At 37.0% G+C, this 25,523-nt stretch overlaps 1 pseudogene; it reads left to right on the forward strand.

Annotated features, from left to right (window-relative positions):
• Window positions 1-264: 264 nt before the first annotated feature.
• Window positions 265-25,523, forward strand: part of LOC144615399 (EF-hand calcium-binding domain-containing protein 13-like) — a 99,022-nt pseudogene continuing 73,763 nt past the window's right edge.

Below are 25,523 nucleotides of genomic sequence, written 5' to 3' on the forward strand. Positions count from 1 at the left end.
ATTTCTCTGCCTTTTATGTCATTTGTTTTGGATTTCTCTACTTCTTATACCACAAAAGGTAAAATTAAGGTACAGTGTGATCTCCTGCGAATTACAATCTACTAACTGCTTTTTCTAGTTTTTGTACACATATATGGCTTGGGGAATATCTATTTGGTATTATACTGTGTTACATTACAGGGATAACCAGGTAGGTAAATGTAATTAAGTCTCTTAAGCAGGCATATGATTTTTTTCTTATCTTTTTTTTTTTTTTGGCAGGAAATCCTTTTGTGCTCATTCATACTTGTTCATCAAGACCTTTGAGTCCTCAAGGGCCGAATTTATCTCTAAACTGAAAAATGGAAAGTAAAGTACCTTTATTCTGCCAGGTATTTTTTTCAAAAATAGTTCCTAAAGGCTGCTGCTGCTGCTGCTGCTGCTTCTTCTTCTTCTTCTTTAAAAATAGTTTACATTAAAAAATTAGTTTATATTTATCTCACACCCATAATCAGTAAGCAGATTCATAGAGCAATATAATTATAGGATCTTTTAATAACTAAGGTGAGTTTTGAGTTCTTTTAGTGGGCATATAATGAACTTTCATCCCAGCAATATCAAGAGGTCTGTGGTGTATGTTGAGAGTATTTTGCGGGGTAGGGGACTGGGATAATTTTTTAGGAGAATAAAGGATTTAAACCTACATAAATGGTTGTAGGTAACATAATTAATGATGTGGGAGTCTAACCAGAAGGTAATCTAAAAGATACCAAGTGTCTCTAGCCTTCTCCCCTGTGATTCAGGAGATGTTCTTATCCATTGGCCAGTATTGTGTCAAACAAAAAACAAACCCGGACTTAGTAAGGAGAGACTTTATTCGAAAGGATTATTCCAAGGGAGGAAAGGGACTATTTATTTATTTATTTATTTATTTATTTATTTATTTATTTTTTTTAAGGGACTATTTATTGAAATAGGAGAGGGAAGGCTGTGACCATAAGATCTTCAAGGAGCTCAAGGGCTAGGCAAAAATGGCTTTTCTTTCATGGAGAGGAGTCAACAAGGCTAGGAACTGGATTGGGGGAAGTGGGATGAAAGAGTGGCATGATGAGATAAACAGATCAGAGAATATTTTAGGGGCCTGGAGGAAGGAGGAAAGCTTAACCACATTTTGGCTAATAATCCTTTTGTTCTAATTAATCAGTGGGGTTAAAACAGTTTAGCAAATCATTTCGTAGAGCAAAGAAAAGGAATTTTGAAGATATTTGGCCTTGACATAGGTAAACAAGGGTGGCATCTGTGAGTTTTATCTAAAGCTTATGGGGGAAAAGGGTGATTCCTTGCAGCAAGCCATTTTTCAGAACACAAAAGGGTGAAGGGATTCCTTTAATCTTCACTGTTTTCCAGGAGCACAAGGCTCAGGAAAAATTCAACATTGTCAACTGAGAGTCTTAACCTTTTAAATATACGCTTTCAATGGATCTGGTGCTACCATATGACATGTACCTATACTGTAATCCGAAAGAAATTAAAAAAAAATTTTTTTAACGTTTATTGATTTATTTTGAGAGAGAGCACATGTGCACTAGAGAGAACATGAGTGGGAGAGGGGCAGAGAGAAGTAGAGAGAGGATCCCAAGCAGGCTCTGTGCTGTCAGCAGACAGCGTGGTGTGAGGCTGGATCTCACAAACTGTGAGATCATGACCTGAGCTGAAATCAAAAGTTAGGGGCACCTGGGCAGCTCAGTCGGTTAAGCATCCATCTTTGGTTCAGATCATGATCTCATGGTTCTTGGGTTCAAGCCCCACGACGGGCTATGTGCTGACAGCTCAGAGCCTGGAGCCTGCTTTGGATTCTGTGTCTTCCTCTCTCTCTGCCTCTCTCCCACTCATCTGTGTCTCTTTTTCTCTCAAAAATAAATAAACATTAAAAAAATTAAAAACAAAAGTCAGATGTTTAACCAACCGAGCCACTCAGGCGCCCCCCCACCCCTGCAAAAAAAAAAAAAAAATTTCAAGGCTTCTTGCTAAGTACCAAGAAGTGTGATATGTCTATTAACCTGTTCCACTTTTTTATACCTAATACTTAGTTGATTGTATCCTCATGAGCTGATTTGGAAGAGCTGATTCTTAAAAGTTAAAATAATTAACAGCATTAATATATCATACCAGTTTGTCTTCCTTAGACTGTGTAGTTTATACTTCACAGACAGTTCACCTTTAACCACAGAATTTCAGAGATTATTTTCTTCCTTTTCTGTATCATCAAAGTTTCTGTTCACTATTTGACTGCTTCTGTTCATCTGGTCTTTGATAACAGGTTTTTGTGCCTCTCTGTCTTTTTAGATCTTCCTCCTTTTATTTTCCTGGTTTCTGTTTTGAGTCATTTTTCTCAACATCTCTAGGAAACTTTTCATCATTCCTAATAAATATTAGGGCAGCAAATCAGATTGCCTTTTTGAAGCAGGTTGTTAAAGGTGTGCCTCTGTTGTAAGATGAATGTATGCAGACCCTAAAAGTCACTGAAATAGTTCCCTTAATTTACATTTTGTGTAGAAATAGAGATTCTCTAAACTCCCTTAGTGATCTGCTTTATACATGGCCTTTGTAATTTGTTCAGGGGTTAAAAACTAATATACCTTTGATCAGCTAGATGCAGTCCAGTTGTTTTAAGCAAGCAGCCATGTTTTTTTTTTTTTTTTTTTAAGTTTCTTTATTTTTGAGAGAGAGAGAGAGAGAGAAAGTGAGGATGAACAGTGGAGGGGCGGAGAGAGAGAAGGAGAGAGAGAATCCCAAGCAGGCTCTGCACTGTCAGCAAAGAGCCCGATGCAGGGCTCGAACTCATGAACTGTGAGATCATGTCCTAAGCTGAAACCAAGAGCTGGATGCTTAACCCACTGAGCTACCCAGATGACCTGCAAACAGCCGCATTTCAAAAGAGTATATTTCTCACTTCATTCCTCTTTTTCTAAACATGTTCATTGCTCGTAGGCCCTAGTTCTTTTTTGGAGGGGGAGGTGTCTGTTTAGAAGAAATATAGCTGCTTTATTTTTTTTCTCGATAGACTTTTATTTTTTAGAGCAGTTTTAGATTCACAGCAAAGTTGAGTGGGGAGTTCCCATATACTCCCTGCCTCTATACATGTGCAGCCTCCTCCGCTATCAACATCCTACACCACCGTGGTACATTTGTTACAATCAATAAACCTACACGGACATATCTTTATCACCCAAAGTCCATACTTTACATTGGGGTTGATTCAGTATTGTGCACTCTGTGAGTTTGGACAAATGTATAGTGACATGTAGCCATTATTATAGTATATAGAATAGTTTCACTGCCCTACGTATCTTCTGTGCTCTGCTTATTCATTTTCTCCCTCCTCCACTGACTACCGCTGGTCTCTGTAGTCTTCATAGTTTAACCTATTCAGAATGTCATATAGTTGGAATCATATAGTATGTAGCCTTTGCAGATGGGCTTATTTTACTTAGCAATATGTATTTAAGTTTCCTCCATGTCTTTTCATGGCTTGATAGTTCCTTTCTTTTTAGTGCCAGATAGTATTCCATTTTCTAGATGTACCACAGTTCATGTACTGAGTCTACTGCCATTCATCTGCTGAAGGGCACTGTTTTTTTCCCCAAGTTCTGGCAATTCTGAATAAAGCTGTTTTAAACGTCTGTGTGCAGGTTTTTGTGTGGGTATATGTTTTCTACTCCTTTGGTAAATACCAGTAAGGTGTAATTGCTGCAAAATATGGTATAAGTATGTTTAGTACTGTCTTTCAAAGTGGTTGTACCATTTTGCATTCCCACCAGCAATGAATAAGAGTTCCTCTTGCTCCACATCCTTGCCAGCATTTGGTTTTGTCAGTATTTTGGATTTGGCCATTTTAACAGATGTGTAGTGGTATCTTGATGTTTTAATTTGCACTTTCCTATTGACATGATGTTGAGCAAATGATCTTTTCATTTGCTTGTTTGCCATCTGCACGTCTTCTTTGTTAAGATCTTTTGCCCATTTTTAAGTTGGGTTGTGCTTTTTCTTATTGTTAAGAGTTCTTTGTATATATTTTTGAATATACAGAATAACAGTACTTTGAGTAAAGCCCATTATCAGATATGTCTTTTCTAAGTATTTACTCTCAGTCTGTGGCTTGTCTTCTCATCCTCTTGATAGTGGATGTAGAGAAGAGTTTTTATTTCTTTTTAATTATTTTTTTAAATTTTACTTTATATATTTTTAATTTGCATCCAAGTTAGTTAGCATATAGTGCAATAGTGATTTCAGGAGGAGACTCCTTAATGCCCCTTACCCATTTAACCCATCTCCCCTCCCACAACCCCTCCAGTAACCCTCTGTTTGTTCTCCATATTTAAGAGTCTCTTATGTTTCGTCCCCCTCCCTGTTTTTATATTATTTTCACTTCCCTTCCCTTATGTTCATGGAGAAGAGTTTTTAATTTAATGAAGTAAGTTTAAAGATGCCTTAAGAACTAGATTCCACAACCGTTAGCTATGTTCACGAATGCTGGGCATTTTATAGCTACATAATGCACTAAGGATAGTTGGTGACATTTAGAACATGTACCTAATGTGAACTAATGCACTGATAATTAAATCCTTTTCAACAAAATTCTGTCTGGTAGCATCACTTTAGAGAAAATATTTATCTACAATGAATTATTTGACCCAGAAGGTCATACTGAACTTACCTGTGCAAAGAGAACATGGTTGACTGTGGCTCTTGGTTACTCCCCAGGCAGAAGAAAATAGCGATTTATCAGATGAAGGCTGTAATTCTCTTGCAACCAACTTGCCATCGAGACATATTGACAACAAGAAAGACATCAAGTTTTCTCAAATGACACAGAAGACAATTTCACATGAAATTAGGGGTTTGAGGCTAGAGCACAAAAAAAGGTAAGTTAAACTCTGAACTCACTTAATGGAATTATACTGCTGCAAGCTTGAGAGAACCAAAAATGTAGCTCCTGTGTTCTCATAAGGTACTAAGTGTGGAGGATCATGCATATTTGTGGCCTTTCTTTTGGTATAGTTTTAACTCCTAGGTAGCCATTCTTTTCATTTTTTTTCTCATTTCTCTCACAGCTATGTGGAAGCCTATAAGCCACCATGGGCTTCTAGTTACAGCAGAGCAATTATCCATATGCCTGCAAGTTTGTCTTTTTTGACAAAATAATGTATTTAAGTCTACAATGTGAAGATTTAATATATGTTTACATTGTGAAATGATTACCACCTTTTACTCATTTCACATGTTTACCTTATTTACTTACTATGTTGGTGAGAACACTTAGGTTCTACTCTCTTAGCAAATTTCCATTGTGCAATATAGTGTTATCAACTATAGCCATGTTATACATTAGGCCCACAGACCTTATTTATCTTTTAACTGAAAGTTTCTACCCTTTTACCAGCCTCTCTCTTTTCTTATTTCCCCCACCTCCATCCCTGGAAACCACCCTTCTACTCTCTGTTTCTATGAATTTGGCTTTTTTAGAGTCCACATATATATAAGATCGTCCAGTATTTGCCTTTCTATGTCTGACCTGTTTTACTTCACATGATGCCCTCAAGGTCCATCCATGTTGCATGGCTGGGTAGTATTCCTGTGTGTGTGTGTGTGTGTGTGTGTGTGTGTGTGTGTGTGTGTGTGATGACACATCTTTAGCCATTTATCTGTTGATTGACATTTATATTGTTTCCATACCTTGGCTGTTGTGAATAATGCTGTGATGAATATAGGAGTGCAGATATCTCTTTGAGAGTGTTTTCATTGCCTTCAGATATATAGCCAGAAATGGAATTGCAGGATCATATTGTAGTTATATTTTTAATTTTTTGAGGAAACTCCACATTGTTTTCCATAGTGGCTGCACCAATTTACATTCCCACCAGCAGTGCACAAGTGTTTCCTTTCCTCCACATTCTTGCCAATACTCGTTTCTTGCCTCCTTGAAAACAGCTATTCTAGCAGGTATGAGATGATACGTCATTATGGTTTTGATTTGCATTTCCCTGATGATGAGCGATTGTGAGCCATTTCATATACCTGTCGGCCATTTGTATGTCTTTTTTTGGAAAAATGTCTATTCAAGTCCTTTTAAAATTGGATTATTTATGTTATTGAGTTGTATGAATTCCTTGTATATTTGAATATTGACTCATCAGATATATGGTTTGCAAATATTTTCTCCCATTCTATAGATTCCCTTTTCATTTTGCTGATGGTTTCCTTTGCTGTCCAGAAACTTTTTAGTTTGATGTAGTCCCGCTTGTTAATTTTGCTTTTGTTGCCTTTGCTTTTTGTGTCAAATCCAAAACATTATTGTCCAATGTCGAAGAGCTTACTATGTTCTACAAGTGTTACTATTTCCTTTTCAAAATTGCTTTAGCTCTTTGAGGTCTCTTGTGATTCTATACAAATTTTAGGATTATTTATTCTACTTCTGTGCAAAAAATGCCAGTGGAATTTGGACAGGAATTGCATTTAATATATAAATCACTTTGGGTAGTATAAGACATTTTAAAAATATTAATTCTTCCAGTCCACAAACACAAAACATCCTGCCATTTATTTGTGTCTTCTTCAGTGTTTTTCATTAATGTTTTATGGTTTTCAGTGTACTCATCTTTCACCTCCTTGGTTAAATCTGTTTCTAAGTATTTTGTTTTTTGATGCTATTGTAAATGGGATTGTTTTCTTAATTTATCTTTCTGATAGTTTCTTGTTAGTGTATAGAAATACAACTGATTTTTGTCTATTGATTTTGTAATCTGTTTGACTTGGGTACAAATCAGAGGTCCCCATGACCCCTACTCAGGTTTAATTAATTGCTAGAGCATCTCACAGAACTCAGGGACACATTTATGTTCAGCAGTTTATTAAAGGACATGACTGAGTATACAGAAGAATAGTCACATGAAGATATTCATTGGGTGAGGTTTGGGAGGGTCCCAAGCACAGGAGCTTCTGTCCCCATGGGGTTGGGATGTGTCACCCTCCTAGTCTGTGGATGTGTTCACCAACCTAGAAGTTCTCCAGAGAGGGGAAGGGGACTGGAAATGGAATTAATAATTGATCCTACCTACATGAATAAGCCTCCATAAAAATCTCAATAGTATAGGCCTATTCAGAGATCTTCCAGGTTGGTAAACACATCCACATACCAGGAGGCTGATGTCCTCCCAAATCCTTGGGGACAGAAGCTCCTGTGCTAAGATCCTGCCAGACATTGCCCTATGTATCCCTTCATCTGGCTATTCACCTGTATCTTTTATCATATTTTAAAAAATAAACTGGTAAACATATGTAACTATTTTTCTAAGTTCTGTGAGCTCTTCTAGCAAATTAATCAAATCCAAGGAGGGTCTTTTGGGAGCCTCTCATTTATAGGTGATGAGTCCGAAGCACAGGTCACAATCTGGAGTTGTGATTGGCACAAGTGGGGTGGGAGCAGTCTTGTGGGACTGATCCCTTAACCTGTGGAATCTGACAGTATATCCAGGTAGATAGTGTTAGAATTGAGGTAAATTGTAGGACCCAGTTGGTGCCACACCCAGTTGGTGTGGCAGAGAATTGCTTGGTGGTGGGGAAGAATACCTCACACATCTGGTGTCAGAAGTGTTGTGAGTGTGGTAGTCATGGAGGAGTAAAGGAGAAACACAGAAGAAGAATGGGTTTTTCCCTATATTGTGGGGTATCACATTTACCTTTTTGCCTATGTTGAACCATCCTTGAATTCCAGAAGTAAATCCCACTAGATCATGGTCTATGATCCTCTTAATGTACAATTGAAATATTAGCATATTGTACTAATACTGTACAATATTAGTATTGTATTGTACTAATTAGTATTAATATTGTATTGTAATAATATTGTACTAATATAATGTACTATTGAAATATTGCGTTGAGAATTTTTGCATCTATGTTTATCAGGGATATTGGACGGCAGATTTCTTTTCTTGTAGTGTCCTTGTCTGGTTTTGTTACCCGTAGTGTTGGCCTCATAAAACAAGTTTGGAAGTGTTCCCTCCTCTTCAGTTTTTGGGAAGAGTTTGAGAAGGATTGGTGTTAATTCTTAAATGTTTAGTAGAAATCACCAGTGAAGCCATCTTGGACTTTGTTGGGAGGTCTTTGATTACTGATTCAATCTCCTTACTAATAATTGGTCTGTTCACATTTTCTATGTCTTCATGATTCAGTCTTGTATGTTTCTAGAAATTTATAAATTTCTTTTAGGTTATCTAATTTGTTGGCATATAATTGTTCATAGTAATTTCTTATGAGCTTTAGTATTTCTGTTATCAGTTGAATGTCTCCTCTTTATTTCTGATTTTATTTGAGACTTTTCTTTTTTTCTTAGTCTAGTAAGATTTGTCAATTTTGATTATTTTTTCAAAAGACAAACTCTTAGCTTCTTTTATCTTTTCTATTGTCTTTTTAGTCTATATTTCTGAGCTTTGTTATTTCCTTCCTTCTATTAACTTTGGGCTTAGTTCCTTTTTCCCTTCCAGTTCCTTGAGGTATAAAATTAAGTTGTTTATTCGAGATCTTTCTTTTTTCTTTTTTTTAAGTTTTATTTTTTAACGTTTATCCATTTTTGAGACACAGAGACAGAGTGTGAGTGGGGGAGGGGCAGAGAGAGAGGGAGACACAGAATCCAAAGCAGGCTCCAGGCTCTGTGCTATCAGCTGTCATGTGAGATCATGACCTGAGCCGATCGGACTCTCAACCAACTGAGCCACCCAGGTGCCCCTCTTTTTTCTTTATGTAGGTGTTTATCTCTATAAACATTTTTCTTAGAACAGCTTTTGCTGCATCCAATAAGTTTTGGTATACTGTGTTTTCATTTACTTTGTCTCCAGGTATTTTTTATTTCCCTTTTGATTTTCTCTTTGACCAATTGGTTGTTCAGGAACATATTGTTTAATCGCTACATATGTCATTTTTTTCATTTTTTTTCTTGTAATTGATTTCTTGTTTTATACCTTTGTGGTCACAGAAGATGTTTGATATGATTTCAGTCTTCTTAAGATTTTAAAGACTTGTTTGGTGGCCTAACAAATTATCTATCCTGGAGAATGTTGCATGTGTGCTTGAGGAGAATGTATATGCTGCTGCTGTTGGATAGAATGCTCTCTATATGTCTGTTAGGTCCATTTGGTTTCCAGTATAGTTGAAGTTCAATGTTCTCCTTCATTTTTCTCTAGTTAGTCTATCTACTGTTGAAAGTGGGGGTATTTAAGTGTCCCTTACTATTGCTGCATTGCTGTCTATTTCTCCCTTCAGATCTGTTAGTATTTGTTTTGTATGTTTAGATGCTCTAATATTGGATACATAAACACTGCAATTGCTATATCCTCTTGATTAATTCACCCCTTTATCATTATGTAATGATTCTTGTTTGTCTCTTGTTGTAATTTTTGGCTTAAAAACATACATTGAGGGACACATGAGTGGCTCAGTCGGTTGAGCGTCCGACTTTGGCTCAGGTCATGATCTCACAGCTCGTGGGTTTGAGCCCCACATCAGGCTCTGTACTGACAGCTCAGAGCCTGGAGTCTGCTTCGGGTTCTGTGTCTCCCTGTCTTTCTGCCCCTAACCCACTTGCATTCTGTCTCTGTCTCTCTCAAAAATAAATAAACATTAAAAAAAAAACAACATCCATTGATGGGAGCACCTGGGTGGCTCAGTCAGTTAAGCGTCCAACTTCAGCTCAGTTCATGCTCTCACGGTTCGTGAATTGGAGCTCCACATGGGGTTCTGTGCTGACAGCTCAGATTCAGATTCTGTGTCTCCCTCTCTCTCTCTGCCCCTCCCTCAATCATGCTCTGTCTCTCTCTCTCAAAAATAAACATTAAAAAAAAAACACGTATTGAGGGGTGCCTGGGTGGCTCAGTTGGTTAAGTGACTGACGTTCGCTCAGGCCATGATCCCATGGTTCATGGGTTTGAGCCCCGTGTTGCTCTCTGTGCTGACAGCTCAGAGCCTGGAGCCTGCTTTGGATTCAGTGTCTCCCTCTGTCTCTGCCCCTCCCCCGCTCACTCTCTGTGTGTCTCTTTCTCTCAAAAATAAACAAACATTAAAAAAATTAAAAAAGCAAAAAACAAAAAATATTTATTGAAATTTATTTTGTCTAATATGACTATAGCTAGATTTGCCCTCTTTTGGTTTCCATTTTCATGGAATATCTTTTTCCATCCCTTCACTTTCAGTCTATAAGTGTCCTTAAAGCTACAGGGAGTCTCTAGGAGGCAGCAGATATTTGGGTCTTTTTTTTTTTTTCTTTTAATCTATTCAGCCACTCTGTCTTTTGATTGGAGAATTTAGTCCATTTACATTGAAGGTGATTATTGATAGGTATGGACTTACTGTTGCCATTTTGTTGCTTGTTTTCTGGCTTGGTTGCTTGTTTTCTTTGTTCCTTTCTTCCTCTTACTCTCTCCCTTTGTGATTTGATGATTTTCTCTAGTGATATACTTAAAATTATATTTTTTAACTTTTAAGTAATCTTTACAACCAATGTGGGGCTCAAACTTACAACCTCGAGATCAAGAATCACATGTTCCACTGACTGAGCCAGCCAGGTGCCCTTCTAGTGATATACTTTGATTCCTTTCTTTTTATCTTTTGTATATTTACTGTAGGTTTCTGCTTTGTGGTTACCATAAGGCTTATATAAAACATTGGGGCGCCTGGGTGGCTCAGTCGGTTAAGCGTCCGACTTCGGCTCAGGTCATGATCTCGCGGTCCGTGAGTTTGAGCCCCGCGTCGGGCTCTGTGCTGACAGCTCAGAGCCTGGAGCCTGTTTCAGATTCTGTGTCTCCCTCTCTCTGACACTCACATTCATGCTCTGTCTCTCTCTGTCTCAAAAATAAATAAACGTTAAAAAAAAAAAATTTAAAACATCTTATAAGCCTATTTTAAACTGGTAACAACTTAACTTCAAATGTATACAAAAGTTCAGCATTTTAACACCTCACTCTCATTTTGTTTTTGATGTCACCACTTACATCTTTTTATATTTGTGTATCCATTAACAGATTATTGTTGTTTTTAATACATTTATCTTTTAACCTTTATGTGAGAGTTATATGTGATTTACCTTCCACCATTACAAGATTTCAGTATTCTGAATTTAACTATATGTTTACCTCTACCAGTGAGATTTACACTTTCATTTGTTTTCATGTTACTAATTAGCATCCTTTCATTTTAGCTTGAAGAACTCCCTTTAACATTTCTTTTTTCTTTTTTAATGTTTATTTATTATTTTTGAGAGAGAGAGAGAGACAGTGTGAGCAAGGGAAGGGCAGAGAGAGAGGGAGACACAGAATCTGAAGCAGGCTCCAGGCTCTGAGCTTTGAGCACAGAACCTGACATGGGGCTCGAACTCACGAGCTATGCGATCGTGACCTGAGCTGAAGGTGGACGTTCAACCGACTGAGCCACCTCGGCACCCCCACTTTAACATTTCTTATAAGGTCAGTCTATCTAGTGTGATGAACTCCTTTAGCCTTTTTTTTTTTTTTTTTTTGTCGTCTGGGAAACTATCTGTCTTTCGGTTCTGTAGGACAGCTTTGGGGGGTAGAGTACTCTTGGTTGGCAAGTTTTTGTTTTTGGTTTTTTTTGCCCCCAGGATTTTAAATATACCATACCACTGCCTTCTGGCCTGCAAGGTTCCTGCTGACAAATCTGGTGATAATCTCATGGAGAATCCCACTATTCCTTTATGTTCAGTGACAAAAGGCAAAATAATTATTTCTAGAACATCGCAATAAAACTTGTCACCTAGGAAGGAATGGGAGATGGTGGAAGTGTTCCTTTACATTCTTTCATTAGCACTGTATAAACTAGGTTACCTGGGAGACACAATGCCCTAGGAGAATAGGATACAGAACAAATGTTTTCACTTATTCATTATTTATAGTAAGTCATCCCAATTCTGTAAAATGTTTGAGGCAGCTCATAACATAAACACACTTATACTTTAGAAAAATAATAAAGGATTTGAAAAATCATGTAGTAATGTGGAAATCATAATTATTCCAGAAATATGAAGATCTCAATGGAGATATATGGGGAGAGGATGGGTGATATAAAGTAGCAGTAGATTCTAGATTATGACTCACTTGTGTGTTATAAAATCAACTTAGGAGGTCACTAACTGGTATTTTGTTTAAAAAGAAATTTGAATAATATTGAAGACACTAGAGTGTTTTTCACATAATAAGTATTATTTTGTGAAATTACTTCAGTTCTCTCTCTTTGTATATGTGTACTACATCTCAATAGAAATGTATTTTATACTCTGGGTCGTAATCAAAAGAGTTAAAGTCATTCCCTTTGTGAGTGGAGGACTGCAGAGGAGACTAATAATAGGGCAGATTCAGGGGGGCTAAGAGCAAGGTAATGGCACTCTCAGGGCAGGAATTCATGGGATTAGATTTAAAGGGATAGAGAGTCAAAAGGGCAAGGTACCTGCTAAGGAAGGGCAGTTGAGGTAAGTGCATGATAAAAATTACCTCTACATCACAATTTTGCTTGGGGCCAAATTCATCTGAAGATGTTATAGATTCAATCCTATCATTGTCCTTTGTATTACTTAAGTAGCCCTTGTATAGCAGGTTACTCTAAAAAGGAGCCACTTCTGCTAAAGAGCTTTTAGTTTTGCTTTTAGTTCCTTTATAAGGAAGAATAAGGTATTTCTTATAAAATACTGAGTTATAGACCAATTGATGGGAGTTCTGAATAGGAACAAGCCTGTGGTTTGCATAGTGACTATCAAATTTATCTACACGTTAAAATCACCTGGCTATCTTTTTTAAGTTTTAATTTGAATTCCAGTTAACATATAGTATAGTACTAGTTTTAGGTGTACAGTTTAGTGGTTCAACACTTAATCTGTTGAAGTTAATCTGATCAAGTCTTTAAAATTCTACAACCATGGTGATATAATTAGCAAAATCCAGACTGGAAAATCTATAGTACAAATTGCCTGGCAATAGTGATAATGAGGATGATAAAAGACTTGGAAAAAGAGCCTATAGATAAAAAAAGAGATCTAAAAGACACATCAATCAACAAACTGTAATGGTGACCTTACTGAATCCTTATGCAGAGTGTTAATAAATTTTGACATTTATGAAACAATTGGAAATTTGAACACTGACCATGTTTGATGATACTAAGAAATTATTGTTAACTTTTAGGGTGTCATAATTGTGTTTTAAATGTGGTTTTTTAAAAGAAAAAACACCTTGGGGCACCTGGGTGGCTTATTAAGCGTCTGACTTCTGCTCAGGTCATGATCTCGCAGTTTGTGAGTTCGAGCCCTGCGTTGGGAGCCTGGGGCCTGCTTCGGATTCTGTCTCTCTTTCTCTCTCTCTCTCTCTCTCTCTCTCTGCCCTTCCTCTGCTTGTGCGCTGCCTCTCTCACAAATAAACATTAAATTTTTTTTTTCAAAAATAAAAGAAAAAGCACCTTGTAGAAATTAATATTAAAATTTTCACTCATGAAATAATATGATGTTGGAATTTGCTTCAAAATAATAAGAAACTGGAGTAGGGATATAGCTGAAATAGGATTGCCTATTATTGAAGCTGGGTGATGGGTACATGGGAAGATTGTCACATTATTCTTTTTCACGTCTATTTATTTTTGAGAGACAGAGACAGAGCATGAGTGGGGGAGGGACAGAGAGAGAGGGAGACACAGAATCTGAAGCAGGCTCCAGACCCTGGACTGTCAGCACAGAGCCCAATGCGGGGCTCCAACCCATGAACCATGAGATCATGATCTGAACCAAAGTCACTTAACCGACTGACCCACCCAGTCGCCCCAATCATCACATTAGTCTGTCTACTTTTGTATATGCTTGAAATTTTCTATAGGTAAAAGATGAAAAAAAGAAAAAGTAAGAAAAAAAGCAACTCAGGAATTATTCCAATTTTCTGTGCAATTTAGGTATGAAACATCAATATTCCTCTGTGGAGAAGAGAAATCCTCTGATTTTTCAGGAGAGAAAAAGTTCAGAAGAAAGAAAAGTTTACAAGTACAGTTGCATACTGAAAGAACTGAGGTACATATGATCTGAAAATGTTTTACTTTTGAGCATTGTTTTTAGCTTTCAAACATTCCATCACATTTTAGTCCAAGTATTGAAATGTCACATCAATCAAAATCATTTTTTTTTTGAGAAGAGAGAGAGAGTGTGAGCAGGGGAAAGGGGCAGAGGGGCAGAGGAAAAGGGAGAGAGAGAATCCTAAGCAGGCTCCACACCCAGCCTGGAGCCTGACGTGGACTTGATCTCATGACCATGAGATCATGACCTTAACTGAAATTTGTGCAGACACTTAACCTACTGAGCCACCTAGGTACCCCTGAAATGTCACAATCTTAAATATTTCTTCTTCTTTCTCTTCCTTCCCCTGTTCCTCCTCTTTTTCTTCCTCCTCCTCCTCCTCCTTCTTCTTTTTTTTTTTTTTTTTTTTTTTTACAAAAAATGTAACAAGGAACCCATTCAGAAGAATATGACATTTTCCCCTTCCTTCTCCATTAGATCTTTATTTTTATTACTATACTCTCTGTTAACACTTCTGCTGTTGTAACAGTGACCCTGAGCATTCCTTGGCTGTGGCAGCATAACTTTAATCTTGGCCCCCATCTTGCTCTATATATGGTCTTCTCCCCTGTGTTTATATCTCAAGTCTCCTTCCATTTTTATAAACACTTCATTGTATATCTCATCTTGAGATCCTTAACTTTGTTCCCTCTCCACAGACCTTTTATCCAAATAAAGTCACATATACAGGTTCCAAGGATTAGGACATGGACCTATCTTTTTGGGGCCACCATTCAGCCTGCTTCATTCACTATATGATGTACTTAGATATACTGTCTATCTCATCTGGGTAATTTCTCCCATCTGCTTTCTCGTTTATCTTTCTCCAGCTGAATATAATCTCTAGTTTAAATTGTCTATTGAGAATTTAATTTCAGTGCTTATATTTTTTACCTCTAGAAACTTTATTTGGTTCTTCTTTTTTTTTAATTAAAAAAAATTTTTTTTTAACGTTTATTTATTTTTGAGACAGAGCGAGACAGAGCATGAACGGGGGAGGGTCAGAGAGAGAGGGAGACACAGAATCTGAAACAGGCTCCAGGCTCTGAGCTGTCAGTCAGCACAGGGCCCGATGCGGGGCTGGAACTCATGGACCGCGAGATCATGACCTGAGCCGAAGTCGGACGTTCAACCAACTGAGCCACCCAGGCGCCCCTGGTTCTTCTTTTTAAAAAGAATTTTTTTTTTAACATTTATTTATTTTTGAGAGACAGAGAGAGACAGAGCATGAGCAGGGGAGAGGCAGAGAGAGAGGGAGACACAGAATCTGAAGCAGGCTCCAGGCTTTGAGCTTTGCGCACAGAGCCTGACGCGGGGCTTGAACTCACAAACCGCCAGATCATGACCCGAGCCGAAGTCAGACGCTCAACCGACTGAGCCACCCTGGAACCCCCATTTGGTTCTTCTTATAATCTGCCTTATGTCGTGTTTTTTGGTCATGTTCTTTAGTTGTTTCAAGACTGATACCTGATAAATATAATATAAAGTCCCTGGTGGATCTAAATCTTCTGTTTATTGCTTTGTCTGCTTCTTACTCATTAACTTATGTCCTTGGGTGCTTTGTACTTTTTGTTTATTTTCTCATATATTGTTGATCTAAATCTGTGGGAATCTCACGTGAGTCTGGATCTAGAGTATTCTCCTCCAAGAGAATTTGAATTCTCTTCTGCACTGCACTTCAGAGATGTGATGAACATGGGACAACTTTAAATGACTTTTTTGGTTTCTATTCTCCTACCCCACATATTTAGTGTAGATTTGAGTTCTGTACTTGTGTGGGTAGATCTATCACTATAACTAATCCAGAGGAGTACTCTTTCTTCTCTCTCTCTCTCTTTTTTTTCCAGCCTGGAGCTGAGACAAAGACAGATTTTACTCTGCATACTTCTGTGCTTCAAAAGGGGCCTAGACTCCATGTAAACAAGGTTCTAGGCTCCACGTAAAATTGAAGACACCTATTATTACAGTCCTCATTTTCTAAAGTGATGCTTTTCTGTCTACCCAGCTACTTGCCACTTTTGAATCATGCTTATGCATATACATGTTAAGTGGATAATTTTCTCAGTCATGAGGATGATTTAAAGCATAAGTACCTGTGTTATTTGAATAACTGTGTTGATTCTCCACATTATTTTGCTCATCTAGTCAAAGCCCATATATGTAGCCTAGAATCTGGTGGTCTTCTCTTCACTATACCATAGATTTGCCCTGCTTTGTGAAATCCACTATTTTAAATTGACACGACATTAATAAGGTGGTTTAGTTGCATACTTAGAAAAACATGACTCTGCAAAAAAAATTCTATAGTTTATTTAAAATTTTAGTGTATGTAAACTCTAATTCCATTACAAAAAGCAATTTTACATCAGTGAGGAACCCAGATATGATTAGCTATCTTTTTAAGAGGTTTATTTTCCAGTAATGCTGGTTTACCAGTGTGATCTCAGGCACCAACATTCCTGCATTTGGCTCTAGATTGCCTCTTCCTCAGTGAAGCTGTTGAAGGAGAAGATGACTAAGAAAGAAAGGTCTTCACTCAAGTTTCCGAATCAGTACAGTGTTCACAAGACTTTATCACCCCTTTGTACATCTTCCTCAATTATTCGGTATTTAAATCATTGTTGTTGTTTTTTTTTTTTCCCCTTAAATGTTGCATTAAGATTTGGGTTTTTCTTTTCAGAATCATCTATCATTTCCACATAAAGTATGCAAAATAGTTTGTGCAAACTAAGACTATGCTCTAGGGAGGGTGGCGTAGAGCTAAGATCACTGTATGTGGAATTCAAAAACTTAACGTTGGGTCCTTATTGACCTCACTTGCTAGCTTAGGCTCTTGTACAATTCACTTTATATCTCTGGGCCTCAGTCTCCACATCTGTACAAGAATCTTGTACTAGACGGACCCTTGAGATTTCTTCTAACACTAACATTCTATGATTTGAGTTATTTACATGTTAGGTGATTAGATAAATCATCTTTTCAAAAAATTTTTACTGACAGGTTGTGGAATCTGGGATTCTTTGCTATTTAAAGATACTCTTGTTTTTCCTTTCTATAATAACTTTCTATAAAATTTGCTGTGACTTGAATTAAGAGTAGCAAAAATTGGACGACAGCCAAAGGATAGTGAATCATGGGCACTGCTTACTGACCAGGGTAAATTCTGCTCCATAGAGAGATGTCTAAAAGAAGCAAGGTGGGAATTCTGGGATGAAGAGTATATAATTCACTATCACTTGGATGGTCTTTTAACAAAGGTTTTTATGGAGTAAGAGACTGGAGAATCTCAAACTGTTGATAGGTTTGCTAATATTTTAATGGAAAAATGGCATAAATATTTTGTGTGTGTGGTGTTTTGTTTCGTTTTTGTGCTGCTTTCTAATGTGGCTGTTTCTTTGACAGGAAAAGGGAAATGGTTTCTAGCCTCTGCAAGACATCATATAATGAAGTACCTCAAGGACACTTACACTCACAAGAATTAAGCGGTAATAATAGATTCTAGAACTTCTTGAATAAATTACCTGATTGTGTACATTTTAGAAATTGTTTCAGTGATTAGTGTCGCTTTCTTTACTCCTAATGGCATATGATATCAACTAATATTACATGATGTGACAAATGCTGTAGTCTGTGAGTAAGCATAAGCAAACTAGGTAAAATAAGGATTCATAAATGTCTTTTTTTAGAAATATCTTCTGTTATATTGATAGGCAAAATGTAACATATGTGCTTATTTTAGTTAAAATATTTTGGGAAAAAAGTGTGAATATTACATCCAATGAATATATTAGTAAGCACTAGAGTCACTGATTTTACTAGGACTTAGTTCTTGGTACATAGTACCCTTCACTTCTTTTTTTTTCCCCCTTCACTTCTTGACACTGAACTCTCCCGTATCTTGGGCCTCTCCTTTATATTTATGGAGTCATTTAGCATATTTTTCCTTTCTGATCATCATATTAGGCATCTTTTTATTTTTTTTTTTCATAAGTAATCTCTGTGCTCAACGTGGGCCTTAAACTCACAACCCTGAGATCAGAAGTTGCGTGTTCTACTAACTGAGCCAGCCAGGTGCCCCTATGTTAGGCATCTTTTCCTTTTTTTTTTTAATTTTTAATGTTTATTTATGTTTGAGAGAGAGAGACAGACAGACAGAACGTGAGCAGGGGAGGGGCAGAGAGAGAGGGAGACACAGAATCGTAAGCAGGCTCCAGGCTCTGAGCTGTCAGCACACAGCCCAATGTGGGGCTTGAACTCACGAACCACGAGATTATGACCTGAGCTGCAGTTGGATGCTTAATCAACTGACTCACCCATGTGCCCCAGACATCTTTTATCCTCCAGTTTTATTGGGATATAATTAAGATGTAGCACTGTGTAAGTTTAAGGTGTATAGCATAATGACTTGACTTACATATGTTGTGAGATGATTACCACAGTAAGTTTAATTAATATCCATCATCTCATATAGATACAGAAAAAAAGGAAAAAAAGTTTTCCTCATGAGGAGAACTGTTAGGATTGTAAACAACATCCATAGCCTTCCCTATTTTCTCATTGGAGAAGAGTCCCTTTCATGTCACTAATCCCTTCACTCTTAATTTTCTTTCATTGAATTTTCTTATGCTTCCTCAGGGACTGTGTCAATATTATACTCTATGTTTTTCAAAGAAGCTTCTTGAAAGAGTTGGTTTCCTTAATTATTTATTTACTTCCTATTTCACTGAAACCTGGTTTCCACCCCTAATACTCTACTAAAACTCCTGTTATTAAAGCCATCGTGGGGCGCCTGGGTGGCTCAGTCGGTTAAGCGTCCAACTTCGGCCCTGGTCATGATTTTGCAGTTCATGGGTTCGAGCCTCACATAGGTTGTTCTGACAGCTCAGAGCCTGGAGCCTGCTTCAGACTCTGTGTCTCCCGCTCTCTCTCTGCCCCTCCCCAGCTTGCACTCTGTTTCTCTCTCTCTCTCAAGAATAAGTAAACATTAAAAAAAACACATTGTTATCAATATGTTAGTCTTTCTCTGGTATTTAGCACTGTCATCTAGCACCTCTTTTTCTGAAAACTAAGGGTAGTACCCACTGAACTAAATTCAGTTTAATTCAACAGACATTTTTTGAGGATCTGTTCTGAAGTAGACACTGGCACTTGAAGAATGAAAAATCTTGCCCCCTAGAGCCTGATAGTTGAGTGAGGGATATTGACATGCAAGCAATCACAATACCAATAGCTTTGTCTGAGATATGTACCAAGTGATATGGGAGCATGGAAGAAGGATTTAAACATTCCCAGGGAAAATGGTGACTGCCTTTGCTATGTGAGCTTTGCATGACTTTTCTCAGTTTCTGAGAGTTGTTTAGGAAACTTGTAGACTTGGAGGTCATTAACTCTAGACATACCTAAAGAAATCATGAGATTGATTTTAAAGCAAAGAATTAGAACACAAAGACTTGCTCCTCTTTCTTCCTTTACTGATCATTGTTGTTTTTTTCATTGGGAGAGAGTGTAGCGGGGTTGACGATAATTATTCGTTTGAATTAATTAACCGTTTTGTCGTGTGTATTTAGCACTTCAGAAGGCCTGTAAAATTTTTAGCAAAATTCAAAGTGGTAAAATTTATGTGAATGATCTGCCAATGATCCATCACACCTTGAAGATTTTTATAAGTGATTCGGAAATGCAAAAGGCACTAAAGACTGTTGATATTGATGGTAAGTTTTGTGTTTTCATTATTAGTTTAAGGTTTGCAAACATGGATGTAAGTTCTATGTTGGTCAGATTAATTACACATCATAGGAAAGCTAAGCTTTATAATATGTTCTAAAAACTTTTTTTGCACATTTACGATAATATTAAAAAATTGGGCCTCCGGTACAATTGGATTGGTTGATTACTAGATTGGATTATGACATACTTTCATCAACATCTGATATTTTTAGACTTTTAATTTTTGCTACTTGCATACGATAGGGAAGATTTCTTAAGGCAAAAGTGTTTGAGTATAAAAGACCAGATTAATATATTTATGTTAAAATTAAGAACTTTTATTTATCAAAAGACACTTTAAAGTAAAAAGACAAGTTATGAACTTGGAAATATTTGCAATTCACAGAAGTGACTAGTGGTTAGTTTTCAGAATGTGTAAAGAACTCATACAAATTAGTAACAAACAATGGAATAGAAAAGTGAGTAAGACACATGGATAAGAATATCACATAAAAGAAAATATATGTAGCCAATAATCATATAAAAATATTTTCCATCCTCAGTAGTCAAAAAAATGCAAATCAAAATCCTAATAATTTTATTTTAAAACCTCTGGAAAAGTAATTGTTCTTTTGTTGTCAGTGTCCAATACTTAAAGAAGTAAATAATAAATAGAGAACTGATTACATTTACAGATCATTCCAAGCTTATTAAGGAGGAGAGATAAGTTTAGAATAAAAATGGTATAGATAAGTTGAAGGATTGGTCAGAAATAAAATAAACTTAATACCCACAATGACACAGTAATACTCTGAGGTTAAAAGCATCAAGCTACTCAAATAAAAGATGTGGATTGGTTATTATAAAAAATTTGTAGATGGAGAATACTAGGAGTCAAATGGACCACCAATAGAACGTTACTTAGCAACCTAACAGGAATTGACAAGTTACAATAGCGTGCATTCGTCTATCTATCCGAGTCACCCCAACATTTTTTGAGTGTCTACTGTGCACAACTTTCAGAGGGTATAAAAATAAAATAATAAATATAAATCTAACTTTTAGAAAGACTAAAAAGCAACTCTATTTTTTCTGACATGTTTATTTATCCATATGTTAATTCTCTTGACATATAATTTTTTGGAGATTTATTATTAAAATAATTATTCAAAGTGGAAATAACTTTATTCTCTGAAAGCATAGGAGAATAGAAAGGAGAAAATAAAACTTATGTGTAATCCCACTACCCAGAGCTGAACTTTGGTATTTTTACATATATTTTTCTAGGATTTTTCTAAGCATGTGTGTGCGTGTATGTGTGTAACTGTGGTATATACATATGCATAAACACATAATTAGAAAAAATATATGTTGACTCACATGCATACAATTTTGTTACCTTTTTCTATTAACTTTATATGTTAGGCAACTTTCCATGTAAATAAATACAGATCCACACTGCCTTTTTAAATGTTTAATAACATTTATTCATTTTTGAGAGAGAGACAGAGCATGAGTGGGGGAGGGGCAGAGAGAGTGGGAGACACAGAAGCAGAAGCAGGCTCCAGGCTCTGAGCTGTCAGCACAGAGCCCGGGCGTGGGGCTCGAACTCACAAACCGCAAGATCATGACCTGAGCCGAGGTTGGACGCTTAACCGACTGAGCCACCCAGGCACCCCAACACTGCCTTTTTAAATGGCTGTGTGCCAGGGTCCAGCCCCAGCAGGTCCTGGGGTTCCTGAAGGATTCACGGTGTCGGCGAAAATAACAAATGGACACGGACAACAACAGTGTGTTAGACTGGCCGCTTTATTGCGGCAACCGTGGCATTATGTTTGTTAGCAATTTCCTTGTAGCGTGCGTCATCTATGTTTCTTGGCTTTACCTAATTCTAAAAATGTTCCTTTGTGTAATCACCCATTAAGGGACAACATGGTTATTTTCTTGTAACGTTACAAGAAATTGATTAATTTCTTCATATTATTTTCATTATGTATCTATGTTTATTTATAGTCTATAAAGCATTTGCTTTGCTATTTTCATGAAAGGTCATCTATCTCTCAACACCTCAAGTGGAACATTTACAGGGACATGACTTCTTAATTGTTTCTTTGAACCATTTGCGTATAAGGAACAAAAGTTATTCGCTTTGGTCCGGGGTGCCAGGAGGGAGCCAAGACGGCCCTGGGAACCCACGCCTTATGCGCTCCCAGGGAGACAGTGTATACCTAGGAACTAATGAACCATTCTGTACCTTAACCCACCAGGTCCAGTTATCATCTGGAATGCCTCCTGGGGGCCAAGTGGGCCTAGGGTTGGAGTAATTTGTATCCATAGATACATTCCTTTGTTGCCAGGGTGGGGATTTCAAATCCATTTGTCCCCCTCCCTGGCTGGGAAATATATGGGGCTATCCTTCCTTTAGGTAGGGGAGTCTTTACAGGGGGTGGCAAGGGCTGGATATAGGCCCGCATAATTTCCCTGCGGAATCTTATTTCTTTCCCCCGTGGTCCTTTTCCCAGGGGGCCTGTCATGGGCAATTCCCCAACCGACAAATCCCCAGGTACTTTCATTGGTAGGGGGGCTTCCCTGACCAATGCTAAGGCCAAATTACATAAAAGCAGGAGTACGAGAAGCTTCGCTGTCGGTGCGCCGCCATGCAGTCCCGATCCGTCCACCGCCCGGGCCCTGCCATCAGGCTGGTTGGAGAGCTTGGCTTTTGGCAGCTGTGAATTATTCTGTGGAACAGATCAAAGCACAAAAACAAATTGTTTTGAAAAATAAGCTATATAACAAATAATCTAAATAAATATGTTATTTCTAATATTTTTGCTGTTATAAGCTGGGTTTTTTCTCTTTATCTCATCAGGCAAAAGATAGGTTACTAAAATTGAAATTGCTAGGTCAAAGGATGTGAACATTTTAAGGCTTTTAAGTAATACTGTTATTAGAAATTCAGGGGCACCTGGGTGGCGCAGTCGGTTGAGCGTCCGACTTCAGCCAGGTCACGATCTCGCGGTCTGTGAGTTCGAGCCCTGCGTCAGGCTCTGGACTGATGGCTCGGAGCCTGGAGCCTGTTTCCGATTCTGTGTCTCCCTCTCTCTCTGCCCCTCCCCCGTTCATGCTCTGTCTCTCTCTGTCCCCAAAATAAATAAAAAACGTTGAAAAAAAAAATTAAAAAAAAAAAAAAAGAAATTCAAAGCAATAAATCTTTAGAACTTTAGATTTCAAGACTTCAGATGGAGTTTCTTCCAATTACCTGGATTTACCGTTGGGGAAACTGAGGGACAGAAAGATAAAAGTCTACTCCAAAGCCATACAACCTATTTTACTTTATTTGTTTTTATTTTATTTTAATTCCAGTTAGTTAGCATACAGTGTTGTATTAGTTTCAGGTGTACAATATAGTGATTCAGCAATTCCCTATATTACACAGTGCTCATCAAGATAAGTATACTTTTCATCCCCTTCACCTATTTCATCCATCCCCTCATCCACTTTCCCTCTGGTAACCCCCAGTTTGTTCTCTATAGTTAAGAGTATGTTTGTTGGTTTGTCCTGTTCCCCACCCCCGCCCCCCACCACTTTGTTCATTTGTTTTGTTTCATAAATTCTACATGTGAGTAAAATCATATGGTATTTGTGTTTCTCTGACTGGCTTATTTCACTCAGCATTATACTCCCTAGCTCCATCCATGTTTTTGCAAATGGCAAGATTTAATTCCTTTTATGGCTGAATAATATTCCATTGTATGTGTGTGTGTGTGTGTGTGTGTGTATATATACATATATATATATATACATATATATATGTATATATATATATACACACACACACACACACACACACACCACATCTTCATTCATCTATCGATGGACATTTGGACTGCTCCCATAATTTGGCTATTTTAAGTAATGCTGCAATAAACATAGGGATGCCTATATACCTATGAATTAATGTTTATGTATTCTTTGGGTAAATTCCCAGAGGTGCGATTACTGGATCATATGGTAGTTTTCATTTTTTGAGGAATCTCCATACTGTATTCCACAGTGGCTACACCAGTTTGCATTCCCACCAACAATGCACAAGGGTTCCTTTTTTTTTTCTACATCATTGCTAACACTTGTTTTTTCTTGTGTTTTTAAATTTAGCCACTTTGATAGGTGTGAGGTGATATCTCATTGTGGTTTTGATTTGCATTTCCCTGATGATGAGTGATGTTGAACACCTTTTCATGTGTCTGTTGGCCATATGTAGGTCTTCTTTGAAGAAATGTCTGTTCCTGTCTTCTGCCCATTTAAAATGGATTATTTGTTTTTCTGGTGTTGAATTATATAGGTTCTTTATATATTTTGGATACTAACCCTTTATTGGGTATGTCATTTGCAAACATCTTATCCCATTCAGTAGGTTATTGTTTAGTTTTATTGGTTGTTTCCTTTGCTGTACCAAAGCTTTTTATTCTGTGGTAATCCCAGTAGTTTATTTTTACTTTTGTTTCCCTTGCCTCAGGAGATGTATCTAAAAAGATGTTGCTATGGCTGATGTCAGAGAAATTACTGCCTCTGCTCTCTATTAGGATTTTTATGGTTTTAGGTCTAACATTTAAGTTCTTAGTCCATTTTGAACTTTTGTGTATAGTGTAAGAAAGTGGTCCAGTTTCATTCTGTTGCATGTTGCTGTCCAGTTTTCCCAACACCGTTTGTTGAAGGGACTCTCTTTTCCAAATGCATATTCTTGTCTCCTTTGTTGAAGATTAATTGGCCATTTAACTGTATGTTTCCTTCTGTGTTTTCTATTCTGTTCCATTGATCTATGTGTCTATTTTTGTGCCAGTACCACACTGGTTTGATTACTACTGCTTTGTAATATAACTTGAAATCTGGAATTATGATACCTCCAGCTTTCTTTTTATTTTTGAAGGTTGTTTTGGCTATTTGGAGTCATTTCTGTTTCCATACAAATTTTAGGATTGTTAGTTCTAGTTCTGTGAAATGCTGTTGGTATTTTGATAGGGATTGCATTACATTTGTAGATTGCTTTGGGTAGTATGGATATTTTAACAATATTCTTCTAATTCGTGAGCCCGGAATGTCTTTCCATTTGTTTGTGTTATCTTCACATTCTTTCATCAATGTTTTATAGTTTTCTGAGTACAGATCTTTCACCTCCTTGCTTAAGTTTATTCTTGGTATTTTATTATTTTTGGTGCCATTGTACATGGGATTGTTTTCTTAATTTCGCTTTCTGCTGCTTCATTATTAGTGTCCATACAAACAATTTTAGATAACATATGTTAGTTTAAATTTTTATTCCTTAATTTTTACATTGAAAAAATGTAGACCTATATTGAATATCTTGGTAAAAATTGCAAATACAAGAAAAAGTTTAATAACTGAATATAAAGGTTTTTTTGTTTTAAGTTAGTATTTTTAGCTTAAAGAAGTTTACAAATTACAAAACGAAAATTATCTCTTCACCTCAATCTTTCCCTACAATTCTTCATAGTACACACTTAATAATTTGGTAGGTATTTTTCCTGGATATTTGTTATATACATTTTAATTGGTCTCATATTGATTAATGGTGAAGTTACCTCTAAAATTTTTGCTATTACAAATAATGCTATAAAGAGCATCCTTGTTCATCAATTCTTGCACATTTGTGTAAATATTTTTA

The sequence above is a fragment of the Panthera onca genome (genome assembly GCF_046562875.1).
Source record: "Panthera onca isolate mPanOnc1 chromosome E1 unlocalized genomic scaffold, mPanOnc1 haplotype 2 h2.Chr16_ul_3, whole genome shotgun sequence".
Classification (NCBI taxonomy): domain Eukaryota; kingdom Metazoa; phylum Chordata; class Mammalia; order Carnivora; family Felidae; genus Panthera; species Panthera onca.